Consider the following 24,892-nt stretch of genomic DNA (forward strand, 5'->3'; position numbering starts at 1 on the left):
TAAGGAGAAATGGACAGTCGTTTTGCCCTCAAACTCCAGTTTGCCATCCTCACCCACATTGCATTTTTGGGTCATAACAATCTGAGAAGCGGGTTTATGGGCGATCCAGCACCTCCTGCCCTTTTCCTGTGGAGCGGGACCGTACCGCTGGGCTGGGCTGGGCGCGGGTGGGAGAAGCGGTGAGCCTGGGTGACAATGCCTTCACTCTTTAAAATTACTAAAAGTGGTTTCTGTTGCACTTTTAGTTGGTATTTGGACACAAAATCGTGCGAGTTTGAAAGGTAGCAAAGATCCGAAACTGTTAATACAGTGTGGTTTTATGTGCAGAGCTGGGTGTTGGCAGGGTTGAGTTTTCTTCATTTTTTGAAGCTGCAAAATTGCTCAGGAGTAACTGGAAAATGCTTTTTTGCAAATTTCATAGGAAACATTGCACCTATTTTACCTGTTTGTATTTATAGAATACTCTGAGCACAAAGGAGGGCATTTAATGAACTTAATGAATCCATCAATTAAAGAAAATTTCATATGCTTTCCATGATCTGCTTGGTATTTCAAGGCCAAATTCTATTCAACTCAGCCCAGTAGTCCCTAGCAGATATAATATTGAAATATATCAATTGTTACATGTGGTATCTCTTTTAAAAATATTAAGTGAAAGGCATTAATGCATGTATTACACAAAGATAGAGACATGTTAAATGCTTTCACAGAAGTGATATAATACAAGTGTTTTAAGAATCTTCTGCAAATTAGTCTGCGTTTAGTCATTTTCTCTTTTAAACAAAAGTTAGAGAAATTATTGCTAGCAAACAAAAATCTATTTTAGACAAACACAATATGTCCCGAAAGATCCAGTTTGTCATGCCGATAGTCTCATTGGCTGTGATTTGTATATTAAAAAGATTTTAATTGCCCAGGTAAGTGCCTGCACCTGCTAAGACATTGAATATTAGAGCACTTCATTCTAATCTCTTATAATATAGGGCACACTTCACCCATAAAATTATTCTCTACACAATTATAGCTCAGTTTTGCTGAGGTAGAAAGTGCAACTTAACAGTTTGGTTTTACTCATTATTATTAAAATCATGCAAATTAGGATCATTAGGTAGCAGTTGTGTAGTTAACTACTCAATAGCCTGGTCACTGCTTTTCCTTTCCACTATAAACCATTACAGGGACGGAGATGTGTTACCTCCCAGGTCAGGCTGTGCCAGCTGGGGAGCAGGGTCTGGAAGCATGGGGAGCAGCCCCGAGACCCCCGGGATAACTCCTCCATGCTGGAGCTGCCATTTGTTTGAAGGGCAAAGGTTTCCTTCAGATCTCCTCCGGCACATAACTCCTTGAGGCATCTCTGACCTGCCCTCCAAAGGGGGTAGGACATTGGGCAGCCGTATGGGGCATTGGTGAGTGGTGATCGAGGTAGTGAGACCTTTCCTGGGAGGAACAATGTTTTTGGAGGGACCATCCTGTCCCTGCAGCTCCAGGGTGTAGCACAGCTTCCCGTCACATAGGGCCAAAAGCTGCAGTCAAGATCTTGCAGCCTCTTATGACCTTTGAGCTGTGATTAAGAGTGGGTAAAATAAAAAACATAAGCTCTCCAGCACATAATGAAGGAAACAAAGTCAGTATACTGTAAACCAACCTCCTTATAGCAGAGTCGTGCATAATTCTAACAATGGGGTCATTTAGGGATGCCCAGGGTTTGTTTTGACCACTGAATTATATGACCTTTGAGTCCCACCCAGTTTTCCTGAGTGTTACACATCCTTACACACACATATCTGATAATATCTCTCTTGAAGAACAGCACTGTATTTCCTATTTGACTTCTGCATCTTTAGTATTACCCTGTTTCTTCCTGTGCTGCTCAGTGCCCTGTTTTGCCTATCAGATGTCCTTAAAGCTGCTCAGAAGTCGCTGGAAAATGCAGCTATGTGTAATATTGCCATCCGTTTTGTGTAAGCTGCTTGGTTTTCTCATACATCATTTTTCCATTTAACTGGGAAATTTGTGATTTCCAAATGTAGTTTTGTTCTGAATTGGAACAAAAGCACAAAGTTGAAATTGCCTGTGAAAAACACATTTCTAGGACATGCTATTTTGAATTAGTCAAAATGTTCTAGTTCAATAAATCAAAAGGTTTCATTCCAATTATGTATTTCTTTTGTTTTATAATTAGGAATAAAATCTAAAGTAACAGTTCAGAACAACTTTTGCTTTTGTAATGAGTAATTGACTCACTCTGTTCCAATGAAATTTAATTTTAGAGTTTACTCTCACCAAAACACCATGGTTCAGTTTTGTTCTAAATGAAATTCTATCAAAACATCCTGGCTCCTGCACCAAGTTCCTACCTGACAAAATGCCATTTCCTGATGGAGAATGTTTTACCCCAGCTGCTTTGACCAGCTCTTGCCTAAGTCCCCAAATCTCTAAACAAAATAATGGTATTCATTACTCTCACCCATTATACCTTTATTGAAAGAATCCCATGCAGCTGAAGAGGAAAAATGCTGTGCTCTGGAGCCCAGGATACTTTACGTAGTTCTTAATTGCAGCTAGGAAATGCAACGCAACTGGTCTGCGCTACAGATACTCCAGAGATTAATTTGAACAGGTAACTCCAGTGCCTTTAGTAGAGTTGCTCCAGGAATAAATTTGCCCCCCCTGTTTTCATCCAGGTGGGCTTCTTTAGGTATCACAAGGTAACTGCGTGGCCAAAGGATTTATCATTCTCGCAGGCAGCTCCTGCAGGTCCTGAAGCACGTTGCTGTAATTATCAGGGTGATTTGTTTTATTTTGTCATATGTGAAGGAGGAAATCGTCGTTCTCTTTAGGTACGTAACCTAGAAATGCTGGTGCTCAGTGCATGCACGTAGGTGTTGGGGAGAGGAACCAGAAGGCCTTGGCTTCAGGGCAAGTTTCCACCTGAAGCTGGGCTTGCACTAAGGCTCTTTGGCAATGCAAGGGGGTCTTACAGCAGCCATGAATATGAAGGACCCAAAATTAGGAGTAAATGTACCTCTTCAGACAGCTGCTCACCAAGGTGGTGGTGAAATCCATCCTTAGCAGGTCTGGCTTGTTAACTTCTATAGGAGCAGAAGAATTGAAGATGTTTTCCCATAAGGAGTTTGGATAGACCAGAAAGCTACCGGTGTATGCATAAGAGGACTTATTTGGGATATTTTAAGCGGAAAGAGTAATGTGATGAAACTGAGCTAAGGAAAACTTAAAGTTGATGCCGTGGAAAAAAAAATACAGTCTACTGATACGTGGACTGGTCTCCCAAGAGATCTAGGAAAGCCATGCCACGCTGGCCAGTGAAAAATGTGGTGGGAATAGACTGAAAGGAAAATATTTTAGTTGTCAGCAGGGTGGACAAGGTGCCCTACAGGATTTTTAGAGTGATTCAAGGAGTATTTGTTTTCATGTTTTGTTTTCTAATTGACCAAAACATATACAGCAGAGTCTTGCAGGACTGTGCTGAGCCAAAACTCTTGCTGAAGTCAGATGAAGAAGAACTTTTGAGCCTGGCCTGTTGGAAAATATCCACGGGTGAAATTGTAGGAGGGATGAAACGCAAGAAATTCCCTCCAAATGCTCATTTTGCTGTACATCCTCCCTACAGGAGACATGTTTGTAATTAGCAATTGCTTCCAGTAAATGGCTCTCTGATCATGACGACAATCCAATTTGAAGGAAATTATTGTAAAAACACAATTTATGGATGGGCCCTTACACTAACAAGTGCCTCGCTGGTGGAACGCCTCCGTTTGCAACCGAGCGTTTGCCAGCCGTCGTATAAAATGTTAGGTTTATGGCTCGTCTGCCACAGGCATACTACAGCGTGGTGGGGAGAGAAGTGCCCTCTTGAAGATGGCTGATCTTCTGCACGATGACATTTCATGGTTAATGTATACCACAGTGATGTGTGTGGTATCAGTATATATTAGCTTTGAAGGATACAACCCATGAAGAAACCTCTTAAAAAGGACTCCCATTCTTTTTTTTTTTTTTAGGCACTTAAAGTAATATTGTCTCTTGATGTGCTGCTGATGTAAAGTCCTTATTGTTAGATGTCCCACAGGGGAAATCCCTTTTCCTTCTCACCAGCTGGAGTGTCTGGGCTTGGCATAACTGAGGAATGAAATCTTTCTCCCATTTACTCCATTCATCATGAGACTTTACTACATCTTCAGGCTAACACGGTCTCTCCAGTATCCCTGCACTAGAGAGGATGATCCTTGACTACTGTGTTGATGATCAGCATCTCCTGGTTGTCTCTTGTGCCGTGTGTCACCAAGGGTACCTGTCCTTGTCCTGCTCTTTCCGGGGTCCTCGGCGGTTGCATGCAGACACGCACACACATATGCAACACACACAGAAGCAGTTTAACGCTCTTGCAATGCTGGCAAAAAGGGGTTCTGACCACCCTGGCGTTGAATTTTAGCTCCCTCAGGGCTAAAATTGCCCTGTCACCGAGTACCCAAAGGGATGAGAACACACTGAAAGTTTGTGCTTTTTTACTACTGTTATTATTTTTTGTTCAACGAGATCATTATTCTGCGACTGCATCCGTACCTTGTGAATCAAATCTGCAGGCACAACAGTTCCTTGCCATACAGGACGCTTCCCTCTTGGTTTGTTTTCTAAATCATAAATATTACAAATTCTGGAGAAATTCTATAAACAAACAGGTTCATATCTGAACTCATCAGGACAATACTATGTTTATATAAACTGCTACTTGTGATGATGGGGTATATGGCATTTTTTATTGCAAGCAAAGGACATATTATTCAAATAAACGTAGGGAAAATAAAATGAGCTCGATAGAATTGGGATGCCCCTAGCAATCAGAGTTTCACTTTAAAATAACAATAATAATTGAAGCGCCATTCTGCTCGCCTGAACCGCAATCAGCGGTGCCGTACTCCATCTGCTTGCACGGGCCCCCTCGTGCTTTGAGGTGCTTTCCGGCCCGAGCAGGAGAAGAGGAGTCTGACCTTGGTGCAATTGTCTTTTGCTTTGGAGTCTCAGCAAGTCCCATCTGCAAACGAGCACAGAAACTGCGGCAGCTTTGCTTCCCCATCAGGACCGAGCACACGAGAGGCGCATCGACGAACCTGGCGTGTGAAGGGGTAAGGCAGCAGCCAGGCAATTTGGGCTGAAAGTCGCAAGCGAATCGCAAATGTCAGAAGTTTCTTACTTTGTGCAAGTAATGCCTCTGTGGTGGGTGAGGAGTTATCCCAGCACGAAGTGAGCGTCTTGGGAATGGGCTGGAGGCAAGCTGGAGCATGGACGGGCTTGCTCAGCCCACTGATGGACGGGCTGCCCCGTGCTAGGATCTGGCTCCGTGGGGCCATCGCCTCCCAGCTTCGCCTGCTGACCTCGGTGCTTTTATCCAGAGTAACCACACGTGCGTTTATCACACAACTTTATGAACAGTGAAGGTTTATTACGTTGCACTTAAACCTCGTTTAACCTTTTCTCGGGAAGCAACGCTTTAAAGTGGGATTGCAGGAGTTTGCAAAATCCTGGCGAGCTGCTTTCTGAGCAGGGTGTACACAAGCTCCCCCCAAGACAAAATGTGGGTGCAAAGCCTGTGTCTGCTGCCTTCATTTTTCTGCCACGAGGCAAAAATATTGCAGCCTGGTAAAGATTTATCAGAAGACATAACTTTAGATATCTTTTTTGTTTTATTTTTTATTTTTAAATTAATGTCTGGCTCAAAAATGCATGCGTCTCCCTCTTCCATGGTGGCACCCACAGCCCTGACACCCCTCTGTGCAGGTAGCCTTGGGGTAGTCCTCAGGCCCGAAGACCTCCTGCGAGCTGTCATGCTGCTCAAAAAGCTCTTCTCCTGGAGGGAAAAGTGAGAAATAGAAAACTAGAGCTGAACAGTACAGAAAGCTTCCTGGCAGGAGCTGTCCCCCAGGGGAGCTAATGCAAATCCCGTCACTTGGGATGGTAAAAACTGGAGTGAATGAAGTTCCAACCTAAAGATAACGGGGGAGCATCCTTCAGAGGTGAGGAAGGGACCTGGGAGACTTCAAAGCTGGGTAGTCTGTTTCTGTGTGTAGTTTCAGTGATTTCTACTCATGTCCTGGGTCGGCCTGTAGCGTGTAAAATGTTTGCGTCACTTGGGAATGGAAAAACACGACAAAAAAGATGCGAGATATGATCAAGAAAGTTTAGTGAAATTGGGAAAATCTTAATTATGGCAGAGAAAAAAAAACCCTCACCTTTGGTTTCTGTAGAGCCAAAAATATTAATAAAAATAACCATATCCGTAAATTCTCACCACGCCAAGGCTGGGTTGCAAAACAGGAATCCCCTCGCGTATGCCCCTGTCGCTCCCTTATACTGCTGAGTTAGACTGCTGTCGATACAGAATTGGTGCCGCTGCAGTGCTGTGTAAGCCAGGTAAAGAAAATGAGTGTTTGGTTAGATTTTGGTTTGATTTACTTGATATTTTTTTTTTTTTTTTTTTTAATTTTCTATTTTGTAGTTAAGTTCTGCTCGGTATGTTAAGCCGATAAGTTTCTTTTGTTTCAAAGCACCCCAAGTGCTTTGCAGTAAATACTGCAATTAGTAGAAGTCACACAAACAAGAAAGAAAAGATTAGCACTGTTTGTTGGGTCCACCAGTCCAGTATCCCATGAACTCAGAGTTTTCCCTGGCAGGGAATATCCTGGTATCCAAGCTTTATCTGAGCTTTGAGCATCTCGCACCTGATGTCCCCTCCGCTTTCTTGAAAATCTTCTCACATAGAAGCTCATAAACACAAAGGTTCCTCAACATTGTCAATGAAGACATTTCTTCTTAGAAAGTCTGAGCCTCTGCTGGGTGCAGCTGAAAATAAATACTTGTAAAAAAGTCTTCCAAGTTGGTGGCAAATGTTACCAGCGGTTGATAGCAATGATTTTCTGTAGCTCTGGGAATGAGTGGCGGCGTTATAGAAATGGCTATATTTAAGGTGATTGGGCCAGAGAGTGCTGCTTGCAAGGCAACCTGACAATTAAATCAATAATTTACCTGTGGTACGACTGCAATGGGTTGAGTCTTCCCAAGTCAACTTAGAGGTAAGCAAGAATGTGCCGTAACAGCGTGTTTTTGAACCACAGCATAGAGACTTAATTGATTTACTCTTTATTCTTTTCAAAAGACAGCTGAATGTCAAAGGTCTTTCTTTTGTGAAGTACTGGAAAACCCGTTGTCAAACAACCTCTACTCATTTAATAATTTATCCCATTTTGTAAAAGAAAGGCAGCTGACACGCAGTAAATCTAGTCCATGTTTAAATTACTGCATTGAACAATAATAAGAGGAATGAATAATCTAGTACATCTATTTAAAATTAAACATATATGAAACTGTTTTTCCAAATGATCACCAAGGGCTATAGTTTAAAGGCAGGACAGAAACCATGAACAGAATGAAAATGCCGAACAGTAGTTTGCAAGTGGCAGCAGAATTATTTATTCTATTTTTTCTATACATAAGGAATAGAGCTAAATGAACAATGTTTAAGCATGTCAGAATTTCATCAATTTTGCATGAGCATTCACAAATATCCTGGTGGGGGTAATTGCTTGCAAATACATTTAAACTAATGATATGTTATATCCTTACTTGATATAAAACTATTAAAAGATACGTTATTGCATTTGACAATGCCATGAAGTTGGGTCAAAGCTTAATGACAGATTTCTGCATTCGTAAATTAAGATACACTCTGCTGGAAGCAAATATTTTGTAAAAATAAAAGCCATCTACTACGAAAGTTTGATCATTGATCTAAGGTTCCTTTTTGGTTTCTCCAAGGACTGGGCTTGCCAAACTAGAGGAAAGGGAGATTCCTTTGCAAAGGCAACTCTGAAAATCCAGTCTGGCTGTTCCCCATGCAACAGGACTAACGAGGCTTGTCAAAGATATCGTGCGGTTTTAACAGTCCGATTGGAGGCTTGAGGAATGAAGCTTATGCATTAGCTGGTGAGATGGCTTGGGTTTCCTGGAGGAAGAGCTAGACGGTTTATTTTATCTAAAGTTGAGGGTGCTGGGGAGGCTTTTTAGCCTGGGAAGATATTCAGAAGCTGGTACAGAGAGCATCAAAAGACTCTGAAGAAGCCAGCCAAATTGCAGTTAGTGTGATGAGTTTGTTAAGGTCTGGTGGCCATGTCCTGCCTTGCTCAGGCGCCCATCTGAGGCATCCCTGGTCGCTTCGGCGTGGCAGGAGTGTGCCACGGAGCAGCTCTGTGCGCATCAGTGGTTATGTTGGTTTTTCCTTATGCAAGTTTGCAATCGATGTGGCACTATGCTGGTGAGCAATTTCAGTTATTTACTGGAGAGTATAATAAATATGAAATCTTTAGAAAATAAAATGTCCGCAAGATGCAGTCAGGCAGCCTTCAACAGGAAACGGAAAGGTCTTGGAGTGGTGCAGACGGCTGGGAAATACCGCGTTGTCCCAGGAGAAGCTGTAGGTTGTTACGACCGTAAGAGAGATACTGATAAACTTTTACTAATGGTTTCTGGGGAGTTTGAGTTCTGTGATGATGTCATTACACGGCTATGCGTAATATCCATAATCGCAAAGAAAACATATCCCTCGTGAAGGACGATGCATCCCACAGAGATGCTGCTGCACGCTGCTGCTCTACACCCAGCAGCTCAGGTACAGCAGCAAGTAGGGAGGCAGCAGGAGTAACAATAAATTCTCATTTATCTCATCCGGAAAGCTGCCCCAAACCACCGTGATGGCACCATAAGTGAGCCCAGACAGGTCCCGGCCCATGCCCGGGAGCTGGCCCCAACGCTGGCGTTGCGGCGGTGGTTTGAGCATCCGCTCCGGGATGTTTTATGTTCCCGCTCGCAGCGCCTTTGCTGTGCAGCCTGCGGTCCTCCGCTGCATGGCAATACTGAAATATCCTTTCCTGTCACCTCTCGCGCTCTCTTTCACTCTTTGAATTGCTCCGATTCCTAACATCATTGAGGATTATTATAACCTCCCTTCGTAACGTACTATAAATTTTATTATAAAGCACAAATTCTTCGGCTCCCAAGCCCCATCTTACAGGGAGACAGCGCGCTGTAGTTCTTCCGCTCGCGGTAATGTGAGCAGAGAGCTAATGAAGGTCTTTATGTAAATTTTCCAGTTATCAGGTAAAATCTTCACATCGAAATCTGTCACATGTTATAAAAATTCTTTATGTTATCAAATGCTAATGATAACTCAGAACACAGAGCCCACGGAGGAGCTTTGAAATCCTTCATAAAAACTGCATTCGGCCCCAGCAACCAGAGCCTTGAATTTCTACTCCGACTACTCCAGTTTGTAATTAGCATAGTGCAGGCTTCTCTGCCCTCTGAAACCATAATGTTAATTACAAAAATTACACTGTGTTTAAAAGTGCAATTAAGAGACTGTGCTGCACAAAGGGAGCCGTGGAACCTCTTTGCACACTTTGAAGCCAGGTCACAACGCAGCCCATGAAAGAGAGTCCAAGGCTCGCTCCCCGCTAAAGGCTTGGGAAGATCATAGGGAGATCTCAGCTAAAATGAGCTCTGGTGGGCTCTGGCAAGCCCTTAATGAATAATACTCTTCCTTGGGAGGGAAAGTGGTAAAAGGGGTGTGTGTGGGGGGGAATATTGAACTAATTAAGGACCCAATCCTGCAGTGGTTATCGCGGCTGGTTGGGATGACTGTGGCAGTGGTGAGTAAGTGCAGGATCAGGCCCTCAGAGGTCACGGTGCAATTGCAGCCGCAACCACCTTATGATTGCTACGGTATTTGCATGGCATCCGAAAGTAAAAAATCATGTTCCTTTGTGTCTTTGCTGTATTGATTAACTCGGAAAAAATTTAATTCTTCTGCCCCGGTCTTTGGCTGAGGGTTTGTTCTGCCCTGGGGAGCTGGGGTGTCCCCTGCGATTTGGGCGGCACTGGGGCTGAGCGCAGTGGTTGCCAGTCGAGGGAGCCCTTGGTCCTGCCTGCAGATTTTCCCCTCTTCAGCTCACAAAGGGAAGAAAAGGCAGCTCCTAAGTATTTGTGGAGAGGCAAGAAAAAGGTGGAAAGCTGAACCGCACAGTGGCAAGTGTTGTATGAAAGACTTGGAAAAACAATCACAAAAAGAAAATAGATTTTTTTTTTTTTTTTTAAACCATTTAATAACATGAACTTTGGTAGTCCCCTCCACCAAAGGCCTTCCAAGTGCCTTGCACAAGGCGTTAATTAATTAATTAAGACCCAGAGCACCCCTCTGTGGTCAGTATCTGCACACCAGCTTATAAATAGAGAAACCGAGGCACGGCCGGCAGTGGGAGGTGGTGTGGGCAGCTGTGCCCAGGGCAGGAGAGCCCACGGGGCCCCATCCCTCCCCTCCGCACCGCCAAAATGTTGTTCTCGTGTGTGTGCCCGGCTGAAAAAATCAGGCAGCTCTGTGGCATTGGCTGCCTGTGGGAGGATGATGGGGGTAGCGAACACACAGATCCCACTCTTGCAGCTCTGTGCCCACGTCGAGGTCTGAGGCCACCAGCCGCCCTCCGTCGGCACAAACCGGGTGCTTGTGGTGACACGTGTTGGGGTAGGATTAGGCCACGCCGGCGTGTGAAAGGCTATCGGCCCGGGTCTGATACGAACCCTGAGCTGTTAGGTTTACGTAGTCTTTCCTTGAATTTTCCAGTAACTTTTCCATATAGCCTCATGTAAAAAAACTTCAATAACTGTTCAATAAATCATCAACCTGACCTTTTCCAGTAAAAACGAGCACTGCCACGGGTGACGCCAAGTGCGTGTGTGTGCACGTGTGGTGGGGGCACAGGGGGAAGGCAAGGGGGAGCCCAGCTTTGCCAAGAAACTTCAGTGCAGCCGGCAGCCTCGGGTTTATTTTGCTTCGGTGCCTGAAAAAAAACCCCACTTTCCTTCTCTTTGCCTTCTACCTGCCCAACTGGTTATAGATCCAGACAGTTTACATATGTGATCCTTCCTATTTAGAAAATTAATGGTGTTTTCTGGCTCCAAATCACAGCTTGTGGTGCTCTGCAGGCGATGAAAAACTTGGCCAGCTTCAGCAGCAAAGCAGCCATTAGAAAATTAACCCTTGGTGGCAAAAGAGCAAAGGTACCCCAGCGAGGTCCACGAGAAGTGGCAGGCTGTAGCTTTCAGGTGTACCTACATATGTTAGCAATGTAAAACCAGCGCAGGCAGTCCCCCCGGAGAGTGCCCATCAAGCGTGTTTGTAGCTGGATACTGTGGAGAGGGCATGGCCATATCACTTGGCAGCGAGAGCGACCAATATGCCACGATTTTCATTAGAGTGCAAGAGAAGTGCTGAGCGGAGATTATGAATCAGAGATGCCTCTCTTAGCTCTACGTGACTGCAAAGGATTTGGGCATTTGCTCCTCGGTGCTGCCCCGGTTCCCCACCGGTCCAGCATTAGCTATTCATGCATCTCTCTGTCATTTATCGATGGCAGCGGTGCGCAGGAGCAAAAATGAATATTGCAGAAAACTTAAAGTAAATTAAAAAAGGGGGCTTGTGCATCACTGCAGACTTCTTTTTGACTTTGAGATGTGAACTCTTCTGAGCCATGACGGGCTGCACCCAAATGCCCCCAAAACCCATGGGTTGTGTGAGTGCCGTGCATCGCCCCTGCTGCAGGGAGTGAGGATCGGTCTGGGGACGCCTTACCCGCTTGTGGGTTTTGCAAAGATCCTGAATTTGCGCAACGTGAAAGTTGGCACTTTGTGCTGGGGGGCTTCCCAAGCTGCCCCAAAGAGGAGAAAAATAAAAAAAAATGGAGCATACAGAGGAGGAATAGCACCGCGGGTCTCAGCGCCCCAGCTGTGCGCGTCTCCCAGGCGAGTGGAGCAGGGGATGATCTGCACCCAACACCCTTCCTTGCTCTGCGGGGATCCCCAGGGTGCCCCAGAGCCCTGCGGAGTGGCCGTAGCACGGGTTAAGGCTGTGCTGGCTCTAGTTTGGAAGCAAATGAGGCAATGTTATTTTGAGGGGGCCTTGGCACAGGGCAAGCGGGAGGATGCTGGAATGACACCCGTGCCACTTTTCTTCCTGGTGAGCCGAGGGGGCTCTGGCTGGGGTTTTGCAGTGGGGTGTCTGCGATGGCCGTTTGCGCCGCGTGTGGCTGGGGGATCGTGCTGGCACCATCCCCTCGGGAGAGGCTTCGCGGTGCTGTCGCACCACGTCAAGGGGTGCAAAGGAGTAAGGCTGCCGTTCGGGTTTTGCTCCTGGCTCCCTCCTGCTTGGCGGGGACTGAAGAGTCTCTGCTCCCTGGCCGTTGCCTTTCCCACGTGCGCGCTTGCCCCTTGTCCTACGAGAATATTTTTTTCATGGCGTGTTTTTAAACAGAAGAGCATCAGGGCAGGCTGTTGCTGTCGCTGCCTACCTGTAGCAGAGCGCGAGGTGACAGGACCAGGGATCCTGTGTTGGTTGCAACAGAAACCAGGCGAGCATCGCCTCTGCTACCCCCAGTCCTGTGCACGCTCGTCCTGCAATATTAGAGCTGGTTTTATCTTTAGGCTCGTGGTACCGGAAACCACAGCCGTTAATTTCACTGCCTCTGAATTTGGGCTGCGTGGCGCTCAGTGAAATCAGGCTGTCCTCCTTCCTGCCGTCGTGCTAGCTCTTGCCTCCCCCAAACCAGGGGTAAATAACAGCAGAGCATTAATTACTCCTCTCTAGTTTACTTTGACAAAAATGCCCTAAAATGAAGGCTAACGTGATTATAGATGATGCATTTTCAATTAGCCTTTGTTAACGTTATTAATAAGATTAATAACGTATAGTAAAAATGTCAATAAGCTTATCTCAATAATTTTTGGATCAGCCTTTTGGCTGGTAGCAGCGAGCCATTCCCTGTGCAGCGTCGCCGGGCTTGGGAGCAAAGTTATCGCAGTAGGATTTGATTTCCAGAGAGCAGATAGGGCACGTTTCTGCTCTCCCTTTGGTAGCCGCTGCTATAACGCTGCCTATGGACCCAGGGCTTGCGCCCAAAGCACCGGTAAACTTGACGCAGCCCAGGACTTTCCAAAGTTGCTGCACAGCAAAATCTTCTCTCGAAAAAGCTCATTTTGCATTACCTGGGCTGGCATCGGTGACCCCGTTATGAACTGAATGATAAATCGTGCGAGAAGCTTGCTTTCCTTCTCTTTTTTTAAAACGTGCGACACAGCAGCGACTAGTGTTAATGTATAAAATTAATTGCCCCGGTGAGACATTTCTTCTAAAAAAGTAATAATAGTCAGGATTTAGCCTCATGAATGTGAAAACCCTCTGGTATACTAATAAAATGAAAAGGTTTCGCAAAATAATATCCCAAATAATTGGGTTCCCTCTACCAAAGGACCCCATGTTGTTTCTCTTAAGCAATATAAAAAAAATTTGTGATTATTCCTTTGGACTTAATAAAACATAATTGGAAAAAAAATCTTTAAAGAAAGCGTAAGGTAATCACTTTCACTTTTCCCAATCAAATTGATGTTGCTTTCCCTCTTCCATCCTTCTTGTAAGGTGAAGAAGTCTTTAATGCATTCAGATCATTCAAGAGGCAAAGAAAAAAAAGAGAGAAAAAAGAGCGAACCAGCTTTTTTCTCTTTTTATTTACAAGTGGAATCGCAATGTTTATTTGTGGTGCTAATGCACCCGCTCGCAGCTCCCTTTGGTTTGAAGGGCTGGCTGGTTTGGCGTTGGGGATTTTTTTTTTTTTTTTTCCCCCTGGTTAATGACGGTTTTGGGGAGTTTTTGGTCTTGGTAATTTTTTTTTTTTTTTTTTTTTTAAGCGCATTTGACCGTTCAAACTTTTCAACAGCCCCGGCTTGTAAATCCAGTGCCCGTCGCCCCCTCCTCCCGCTCCCCAGAAACTGCATGCTCCTACTGTGCTGCATTCATAATCAAATTAGTGCGCTGTGAATAGGTTAAAAAAACTGTTATCCAGCCGCTGCCACGAAAGATATTTTAGCCCACTCCCCACAAAGCCCTCCCTTCTCCGCTCCCCCCTGCCTTTTTTCCTCCTTGCGTGAGACATAAAGACATCCACGCAGACAGAAAGATCTTTACCTTACTTCTCCTCTGCAATCTTAGTCCCTTTATTTATTTCCCCCCCACCCAACGGAACAAAACAAAAGTAAATTCTCCAGAAATGAGCTGCTCGCGGGAGAAGAAGGGTGCTGGGGGGGTGGGAAGCCGGTGGGCTGCTGCATGAGAGATGCTATAGGGAGACAGTGCTGGAGATAGTTGTCCCAGCTACGAGATAAAAGCTACATTACATGAAATTAATGGAGGCTGTCTGAGACATACATGAATCACTGTTTCAACACTAAGAAACCAGCACAAAAGAATAAAGAAATCTGAGTACTAACTATATCTTCAAAGGTCTCCTATTTACCCAGCTATACCGGGTACTGACACAAGTGGGGGGAAAATATAAGAAAAAAGCACTGCTGTGATCGAATGAATGAGACCATATGAGCTATATTGGTGCCGTATGCATTCTATTTAGCTGATATCAAACACAGTTTAATGAAAGTTAAATAGTTTCTGAGGAGTGCATGAGCTGGAACAGATTAGATTCCACCGAGGGGTCTGTCAGCATATTGTTGCTCACATGTATTCCCTGCTCAGAGCTGCCACAATTCCAGCACTCCATTAGCAATACACAAAAGACTTATGCAGATAGCGAGCATAAGCACGTACCGCCATGTTGGGAAATAAAAAAAAGAAAAAAAAAAAAAAGAAAAAAAAAGAGAGAGAAGAGAGAGAGAAAAAAAAAAACCCAGATGAAGGTTTTGTTCGGCGCGTTCATCTGAAAATAGATCTCTGTAATTCGAAAGTGATAAGAATAGATGGAGAAAAGGAGAAGTGGGGGCTGTAAGAAAAATAAAATAAAATAAAATTTAAAAAAAAGAGGAGAAATATGTAAACTACCTTAAAAGACCAGATATTGCACCAAGTATATAATGAGGTTTTGATCTTTCAGGGGACAATGACATGGGTGAATGCTGTGCCCTTTTGATCTGCAAGTTACATCTGGTCTTAAAGGCACAGCGGTTCCCGTGGCCTCTCTCCCCCAGAAGTTGTAGTGGAAGACACTTTTTGGAGAAGGGGCGGGGGGAAAATCTTCCTACAAAGCAACATCTCTCGGGCTCCTCCGTCTTATTTTAAGATGCAGAATTCATCCCAGAAATACCGCCGGACAACCTGTGCGCCTGGTACAATCGCTGTCACTGAAACTAACATGAATTGAGATTAATTTTTATCACTTCAGAGGATTTTTATTCCTCTCCCAGGGGGAAAAAAAAAAAAATCCTCCTTCTCAGAGGTGTCTGTTTTAAAATTAGTAGTAGGATAAGGCTGGTGGGGGTATTTAGATATCAGATGGCAACTGCTCAGTGATTATTGCATTTTGATTTAATCTGACAGAACTGATCTTGCACCATGAAATCTGTATTTTCACAGGAAAATAGGAGTTGCCATACTGGAACAGACCATTTGTCCCCCCGGTCCAGCGCACTGCGCTGGCCTGGACCCGTACACGGGGGTAGCAAACGTCTCCCCCTGCACTTGCACCCTCTGCAATTATTTATTATTTATTATTTATCGCAGGGGGAAGGGCTGGGGCAGGATTTCTCCTTGCTTCTGCCTGACAGTCACTTTACACCCTACGGCATCAGGATTTCTTTCCCCTGAAACTTTTTTTTTAACCCAGCTAAGTGCAGCCACGAATATTATTTCTGCCCACAGAAACGCTGCAAACTCTTTTTGGAGCGTGCCTGTCTGCAGCGGTGCTCGCCCTGGACGTTTCCATCCGGCGGTGGGGATGTCGCTCAGGTGCGGAAGCGCAGGCAGCCGCCCCTCATCCTCTCCCCTTCCCCTTCCCTCCCCACCCACCTCTCCTCTAATTCGGTCAAAGAAAAGGGGGCACAAGCGAAAACACGATCATTTGTTCGGGTTTCTTTCTCTGCAGCCGGGAGCCTGCCTTATTAATATTATCTGGGCTGGGAGCGCGCAGTGTTTCCTCAGGCATCTCTTCTGAGTCATTTTATCATTATTCATAGGGATAAAAATGGCCCAAACTGAGGATGCTGAGGATCCATTTAGGGTTGCCTGTCAGATCCACTAAGGTAATTGGCTCCATTTCTTCATTCCCATTCTAAATTAAAATAATTTTATTAAGTGGTACAGTAGGTGTTTCACCTGTGTCACCAGCTGCCTATTAGAGCCAGAAAGGGCTTTTCCACATTATTTCTGTCTGTTCTTATAACATTATGTCATCGTATTCAGCGTTACATCATGTCAGAGGTTGCGCAGTCTCGTGTACTTAAGCCCGATGGTTACAAAATGTAGGTCCAAGATGCCCTTTTTGGCGGGGGGAAAAGTCAAATACACTTGACTGTTCCAGCTCGGCTCGCTGTTTCCCAGATATAATCCACACAGCAGGAAAAATGACCGTATAACTGAGAGCAGGGTCCATGGCGTAATTGAAAACATACTACTAACGAAAACGATGAACCAGTGATAGCGGTGAGGTTCCCAGCAGCGATATTTGGAGGAGTAGAGCTGGTTTTAAAGCCGCGCTGCCTGGCTCTGGGAGGGAAACACGTGAATGGGTCTGTATGGAGGGGAAAAATGTGTAACACGGCTGGTCCCTGCAGGTAGCAGCTACTGGCGGTCCTGATGCCGGTACTAACCTGGTGCTAAATAATGAACAGGAGGCTGGCTGAGCGTATTTAGGGTTATTTTTTTCTTCAGAGCAGGGTGGTTCTTCCTGGTAGGGATCTGGCTGGGGTCAGTAGTTGCACTTTAAAGAAGTGGGAACTGGCGTGGGGCTCAAAAGCACCACGGTGAAGGCGTTCAGTGTCAAAATAAGGAATTTGCGGCTGCCAGTTTCATGTTTGGAGCATCCAGCCGCATCAGCCTGTGTTTCCACCAGCGGTGTTTGCATCCAGTGTTCAAATACGGCATTAAGCATCTCCAGCCAGTGTCTTGGCAGTAAAAGCACAGGTGGATAAGTATGCGTTTGAGCATCCATCTGAATTAGACGTTTAAAAGATGTGTAGATGTGGTGCTTAGGGACATGGTTTGGTGGTGGACTTGGCAGCGCTAGGTTAACGGTTAGACTTGATGATCTTAAAGGTCTTTTCCAACCTAAACAATTCTATGACTCTATGATTCTAGGATCTTCTTGGGGATGGATAGTCGGTGACTGAGATCCCTACATCCTGCCGGGGCAGGGGAATCAGAAGCAGTTACAGTAGCAGGAGAAACATCAGAGAAAAGTGCCAATGGATGTTTTATTTTAGCCTTCCCATAAACTACCAGCTACCAGTAAGGTGGAAGTTTCTACAAGCAGATAACACAAGCTGTACAGTGAGAAAAGGTCACTTTTCCACCGGACAAAGTCGTTTCCATCCAGCAAAAGGTGCAGTTGCACAGTAACATTCCTTGTGGTTAGATAGGGAAGGAGAGGGGGAAAAAAAAGGCATGTTTGTTCAGTTTTCAGGGATCTTGCAACTGTTTTTCTTCAACCTGCAGGTGGCATTAGCACTAAAAATGGATTTTTCTTTCTTTCTTGAAAAGTGTTTAGCAATGAAATGAAGAAAGCTGCAAGGGGATCTGTAGTAGGACTGCGTGCTTGGAGTTAGTCATGCTAACTGCAGATGGCATTTTTGCATGTTTTATAAGGCAGGGATATACAAATGTTTTAGCACCCTGAAATATAATATATTAAGTTTCCGGAAGCAGGCGGACTGGTAGGACCAGAGGAGCCTGAGCTTACGCTAAATCTGTGCAACTGTGAATGAGTTGTGCCGCACTCGGAGCAGTGCTTACTGCCGGCAATGCCGGGCTGACGCCTGTCCATCACAACGCTACATTCAGCCACGCAGCACCTCGAGCTGCGAGCTCGTCCCCAGCCCTCAGCGAGGGACAGTTTTGGATGCCCCAAACTGGTGAGGAGCAGTTTATTGCAGGCCTGAGCTGGTTCCTGTTAAAATCAATGGGAGAACTCCCTTAGAGCTGAGCGGAGCAGGATCAAAGCCTCCTGCAGAGTGAGGAGCACTGGGGAAGCACTGCAGCCTTTGACTGTTCAGTGTCTTGGACACTTTGGCTGTGAAATGGAGAATAATCATAATATGTGCTTGCCTTCTCTACCTGGCATGGGGGGCTGGAAACATTAATTAGTGCTGAAACAGGGCTTAGAATATGAAAGATTCTTCCCCCCCCCTTTTTGTGTGTGTGTGTGTCAGGAATGGGAACAAGCTCCCGTTTTAAACTATAAAAACCATCCCAAGCCCCGACACTAATGCCTTCACCTTCCCGAAGCGCCGATGTGCCCCATGGGGCACAGTCCCAGCGCAATTCCTTCCAGCAAGGCTGGAGCCTCATTACACCTTGTGCTGGTGAGCTGAAAATGGGCCTTTTATGGCCATAGTCATTCAGATTTGACTTTGTGGTCAGGAAAAGTCCACTCAGGTAGCACAAGAAGAGCAAATTTGGAAGAACGAAACCCAGCAAAGGTGGAGCTGGGTCAGTCTTTATCCTGCTGCCCAACTCTTTGCCCAAGAGCCACAAGGGAACCCAAATAATGATAAAACTAAGTGCAGACGTGGAAATCCCTTGTGACCTTGTGCTGTTTCAGGCATGATTGACCCGAGGTGAACCTCAAGTGCCTGAGAGCAAGGCACCTACAAGCTTTTCCTGCCAAAACTCAGAGTCTGTAGTTGTGAAAGCTGGAGTTGGTCCTCCTCTCTTAAGTCCCCCCCCCCCCCCCCCCCCTTAGTTTTCTGCTGCCACGTGAGCACTCCTTCGGCACCCGGACCCCTGACTCCAGCCAGCTGCTGTCATCTGCTCTGAAGCTGGTACTCATGGGCAAAAACCCAGGGCAAGGCTGACTTTGCTAGCAGCTCTATGTATGACAGTTTAGGTGCAATTGGATGCAATCAGCTTAGATTTCAAACCTTTCTCTGTTCCCCAAACTAAAAGAATCGAATGAGCGTCATGAAAAAAGACAGCGGCTGCTGGCTTCACTGGTATCGAAGCCCCCAGAAGAAAGCCAGGAGTGCTAGGAGGGAGAAGAGTTGCAGCAAAAGGTTGCTGAAGAGGGAAACCATCAGCTGAGGGAGAACTGAGGCCACAGAGCTCTCACCAGAGGCTGCATGGGGATTTTTTTTTTTTTTCCCCTTTTTTTCTTTTTAAGCAAACCATTTTGTTATTAGGAAGTGCTAATTTGTGAAAGCAAAACAACTCCAGGCAAAGGGTGTGCTTTGACAAATTTCCCATATTGAGGAGGGGCGGGGAGAAGCATGAAAAAGAGGAGAAAATAAATGTAGAACGATTGCAATGTCATGGGGGGTAAGTGGTACGTTTGAGACAGGGGCTAAATCACTGCTAAATCACTGCAGGCAGAATTGATGTGAGACTGGAGCACACTGAGAACTGGGCAGGGGCATAAACCTAATTGATTTGAGGCTGGAGCAGGGAGTTAATTGGGGGCCAGGGTGGAACAGTAACTAACGTAGCGCTGTGATAGCCAAAAGCATATCTCACTCTACGCCGGTCGCATCCGTTGTCCTGCCTGTGTGGGGCGTGAATGCTGGGAACGGGGGAATCGCCCCGGTAGCTTAAACCGCGATTTCATTATTTGAGTTGGAGGCCGGTCTCATGCCTTTGGAGATGGGCTTGAGCGTGCTTTGAGCGCTTGCAGGTGCCCTCTGTTGCGATGGACCTCAGGAGAGAGATGCCGCGCAGCACGGCTCAGCAGCGCTTGTCATCCACAGCGTTGTTTTGGCTGGGGAAGGGGAGGAGCAATTGGCTGCCAGAACAATTATTGCAGCGATCGTGGAAAAACGGGTGCTTTTGCAGAGAACTTCATTCGCAACATACGTCCCCAAGGAAACCACCTATACCAGGTCCACAGTTATTCCTTACAAATGTTCCTTTTTTTTTTTTTTTTAAAGACTGTTGAATTGAGCACTCAAAATTTGAAAATGCAAAGATGAAGGTTGCCTGGGCAACTGCTTTGCACTGAATGAGGAAATGATCTTGTGAAACAAACATTAAGTGATCATGTAATTAAAGACTGAATCAAAATTCCATTGTACAAGGAAGGAGCCTAAATTAAAGTTGACCAGGCAACTTTCAGTTTGGCATTTCCTAAATTTTAAGAACTTGACTTAAATCAACTTTTAAAATTATTTCTCCTTTTGTATGCAATCTCAGTTTTTTTCTGCAAGGAAATTTATGGCATATCAGTGTTTTGTGGCCAAGCTCACCTTTTAGCCACAATCTGAGTTTCAGCCCAGGAGCTGTAGATTCCCAGCACAGACGCCTACTGTTGGGACACAGGGTGCGACTTTCATCGGCTGCCCTTTGGGGAATGACTTACAGCTAAAGGAACAGCATGGCTTTTCAGTTTGTTATTATGTACAGTGTGCCACACTGCATCAGACGGGCAGTGAATTTAGTCTCCATCAGATGCACCAAAGGAAGATGCAAGAAATTAGTACACAGATGTAGAACAGTCTGTCCACAGGACGACTTCACCCAAGCCACTAGTAGTTAGAGGTTGTTTTAAACCCTCAATAATAATGTTTCTATCCCTTGCAAACCCTATTTTTTATTTATTTTTTTGGCAGTAGCTTTGGTTTTAGATTTCACCCTTTCACCATTTCCATTACCCAATGTGTCAGAGGAATGTGGTGACTCAGTATTCCTGGGGTCTGCTTCAAGCTCTGGGGCAAGAGCGTGGTCCAAAACAATTGTTAGCAATCCATCGCCAACAGCCAAGCAAACACCTTAAAACTGGAATATTAAATGCCACTTGGTTAAGAAAAACTTTTAAGTGATGTCCACTTCTATATAATGTATGAGTCCTTCTAAATAATACTTTCCATTTTATTGCTTTTGCAAAACCACAGTGGCATCTTCCAATGCATTACAGTGTACTTGCCATTTCAAACCTGTATTTAAGACTTTGCATCAGCAAACTCCTCCAATTCATCTGGAAACACACACGCATTTTTAGCTTACACATTTTTTAGCTTACTAAGTGATAGTTACATGGAGCTCTACCATTCTCTTGCTATTTTCAAGGGCAAGAAATGTCCGTACGCGCAGCATGTACTAGGGCCTGGCTTTTATTATTATAATTGTTATTGTACTTAGCTATCTGTTAATGCAGAGCTTCAATTTGACACAAATTATCTCCACAGTGGTGTGTTCCTACCGCGAGCTGCTCTCGTGGGTCCCAGCTCCAAGCATGAAGGCAAAAGACTAGTTTTAACCTTCTCCCATTTGCACCCAGTCTAATTTTGCCTAATGATCTCACTTTCTTTTTCCTCCTTCTTTTTCCTCCTTCTTTTTCCTCCTTCTTTTTCCTCCTTCTTTTTCCTCCTTCTTTTTCCTCCTTCTTTTTCCTCCTTCTTTTTCCGCCTTCTTTTTCCGCCTTCTTTTTCCGCCTCCTTTTTCCGTCTCCTTTTTCCTCCTTCTCCCCCCCTCCTCCTTTTTTTTTTTTAATCCTAGGGTATCTAAATAGTTCCGAAGAGTTATAGCTAGAAATAAAGTGATACAATAAGGAAGCTTTAACTTGCATTTACAGAACTGACTGTGGGTTTGGGGCACCTCAGTTCTCATCTGCCTTTCCAGAGTCACTGGGACACTCAAGATGAGCACTTGCCCGTGACTGCTTGTCGATCAGGCTGGCTTCCTTTGGTAGCTCTCTTTCCTCCACTCAGTCAGGTAGTCTTTGTCGATGTAGACTCTTGTTTCTTGTAGCGTAGGCCAGCAACATGACTGTGGGTAAGAAAAATTCTATAATATCTAGGTGCCAATGCATTCTCAGTTTGTTTTGAATAATGATAGCTGTATGAATTTTTGAATCTTAATGATAGTTATATGAACATTTTTTTTCCATACTCAGTGTTTATGCTGGCAGCAATGGCAGAAGTTGATGCAGTTTTGGGATAAGGTGGCTGGAAGACCTTGTGAGACTTCTTCCACCTCTATCGCCATATATGCTGATGAGCACAAATAGTGCCTGTTTCTAAGCAAAGACGACTCCGTGTCTGTAGAATTCAGCTTTGTACTGCTTTCATTTTTCCAGGATAGGTTGGGAAGTTCATTCAAAGTTCTTCCTTTACTGTGGGACATCCCTGACATTTTCCCATTGACAGAGACAAACTGGTGTGATTCAGTGACCTTCTGCACCAATACTTCAGTTGGATCCTGTTCCTGCTTCCTCACCCAGCCTGCTCCACCATTATGTCCTCATCCAGCTCCACTGTTTTGCTGCCACAAGGTGACTCCCGGTCTCCTTGCTTGGCCAGGCACAGCGTCTCTTTTTTTTTTTTTTTTTTTTATTCATACAAGTGTTTTTATTTCATGACTTTGGCCAACCAGTCTTGCTCTTCTACTCACCATTTAGTGCTAGCTCCTCTCTGCAGAGTCCGTGTCCACCCAGCAAGACCAGCTGTAACCCGTCTTTCCCATCCCATATTTCAGTTCTTCCTGACCTGTTATCCCATGAATTTTTTTCCATCCTCACAGTCTTCCTCACATGTCCTCTTCCCCCCCTTTAAATGAAGTCGTTTCCTTTTCTGTGTCACTCAGACCTGGCGATACCCAGGGAAAACTGACTCCCGTTCTTCTCTCCGAGGCCCCTCTTCCAGCAGCTGGAAGCTGCAATTACAGAAAAAGTCTGTTTTGAGTTTGGCAAAGTTATAAGCGAATGAAACAGTCTCTTATAATGGGAAGTGTCATACAACCTTAATAATAGACGGTGCTATCAGCCCCACCTATAATATGTATGTACGCATGTATAAAAATGAAACCTGAAAACTGAATGAACATGAAAAGGCCTCGACCTACTTTCAAACTGATAGGCGTGCTCCCCATCTCTAATGGAAGTAGACAGGACAGGTCTTGTACATCTCTGGCTTCATTTTGCAGAAGTGTGTTACAAGTAAAGAATTATTGTGGACGGAGTCTTGCAGATAATAAAACCAGGGAAGGGTTTTTTGCAGGGTCTCATTTGCACTCGAGTAAAATGCACAAGCTCTTTTGAATCCCATCCAGGGCAATTCAGACAGATGTTGAAACATGTGATAACCAAAAGTAGGTCCAAGTCTGGGCTCTCAGGTAGACAGATCTTTCTCCTAACAGTCTCAGGCTGTACAGTTTCAGGGTCTGCTCTCCAGCTGCAACCCAGAGGAAATTTGGAGGGAGACAGGGATTCACAGCATCCTCTTTAAGCCCGCCATTAGCTTATTAGGAAACCGAGAGCTCTTATTCCTGGGAGCAACGTTTTGTGAACTGTCATACTCGTTTCCTTCACACGCTGGCACAGATTGCCTGCTTGACCTGAGGGCTGAAGTCATTTACATTTTTGATCTGCTCATCTCTCAGAAACCTCCACAAATTAGAAATACCATAAGCCATGTTTGTTGTTGCAAGGGCAGAGAAGTCTGAAGCGAGGTCCGGGTGTCCTGTTTGACCTTGGCTGAAGTATCGGTTCAAAATAGACCTTCTTTGAAGAATCTCAGAGTCTCTAAAGTTCAAGGCACTGGCTAATGTCTAACTGACTGTAGGTAAGTATTTCTTTACAGCAGAGCTCTTCTGCCCCAGAAGTCTCAAACCAAGCTTCTCCAGTGTCTTATAGGTGAATGACTCAAAAACTAATACAATCTCCAAAAAGATTTTGAATTGAAGGTGTGTAATTGCAAGACGTTTTCCTTCTGTGCTAAGATTTCTAATGAGCTTTTTACATGAGACTGTCAGTCTCTTAGCTGAGAAATGCTATAGGACAGGAAACACCGGAGACTTTATTTCCTTCATCTTTATTCTTCCTCGTTGCTACAGTGTCTGTAGCACTTGCCATGGGTGTGCTCTACGTTGCACTTTTGCAATGAGAATGTGTCCATCCTTTCTGCTTTCCCGTGGTCCCAGGCCCCTCAGATGGGCAGTGGGGTGGCAGAGGTGGCTCTCTGGCTGGGACTCTTGGAGCTGGCCCATATGCCATGGCCTCAAAGGGGACAGAGCTGAGAGTGAAACCCTAGAAGTGAGCTAGTAATGCTGCAAGATTGAGTGGTCAAAACCTCGGTATTTTTCTGTGATGAAGCCGTTTATAATTTACCCCCATTCCCTCCTGCTGAAAAATTCCTCTAATTCTTCCCATGTGAACGGAGAGCATGAAAGGAGTACTGAAAGTCTCCCCTTTTGCTTTCCCATTCATTTTCTTATGCTAAAGCCCTGTGGACGAAGCCAGTTCCAGGTGCAGGAGAGCTTTTCCTGTAATTTACCCATGGTATTCTTATCAAAAGTGTTACCTCCAAAACTATTTCCTTTTAACATTAATTATCCTTTGAGCCGGCTCACTCACAGCACACAAAAGGGTACAGAGGCTTTGCGGGATTTCTTTTTTTTCTTTTTTCTTTTTCATTAAGTACCACATGTGCCTCTCTTTGCATATATAGAGTGGTTCCCCACCACCTTGAAGACATCACAGCATGTACTGTAGGAACCAAAGCCTAACAGGTATCAAATGGGTGGTTATTGTTTACTTATGTGCCATAATGCTTCCCATATGACCTAGTGATGAGGCTTGTGGTGCTGAAGGTGTAAGAATGAAATTAAAAGTTTAAAGAAATAATGAAAAAATGGGACATAAGCTAACGGTTGCTGGGATAACATCTTTTGAGGTTGAATCTTGCCTGCAAGGCTCAGTGCGCCCATGTGGTCTTGCCCAGCAAAGGGCGATGAGGATGTGAACAGCCCCACGGGCATGGAGGTTGCTAGCTGAAGGCAGTCTGACAGGAGTTGGGAGGAGAGAGAGGGGTTAATCTCTTGTCCTCTTTGCCCAGGGGAATGTTTATCGCC

The sequence above is a fragment of the Mycteria americana genome, chromosome 3, assembly GCF_035582795.1.
Source record: "Mycteria americana isolate JAX WOST 10 ecotype Jacksonville Zoo and Gardens chromosome 3, USCA_MyAme_1.0, whole genome shotgun sequence".
Classification (NCBI taxonomy): Eukaryota; Metazoa; Chordata; class Aves; order Ciconiiformes; family Ciconiidae; genus Mycteria; species Mycteria americana.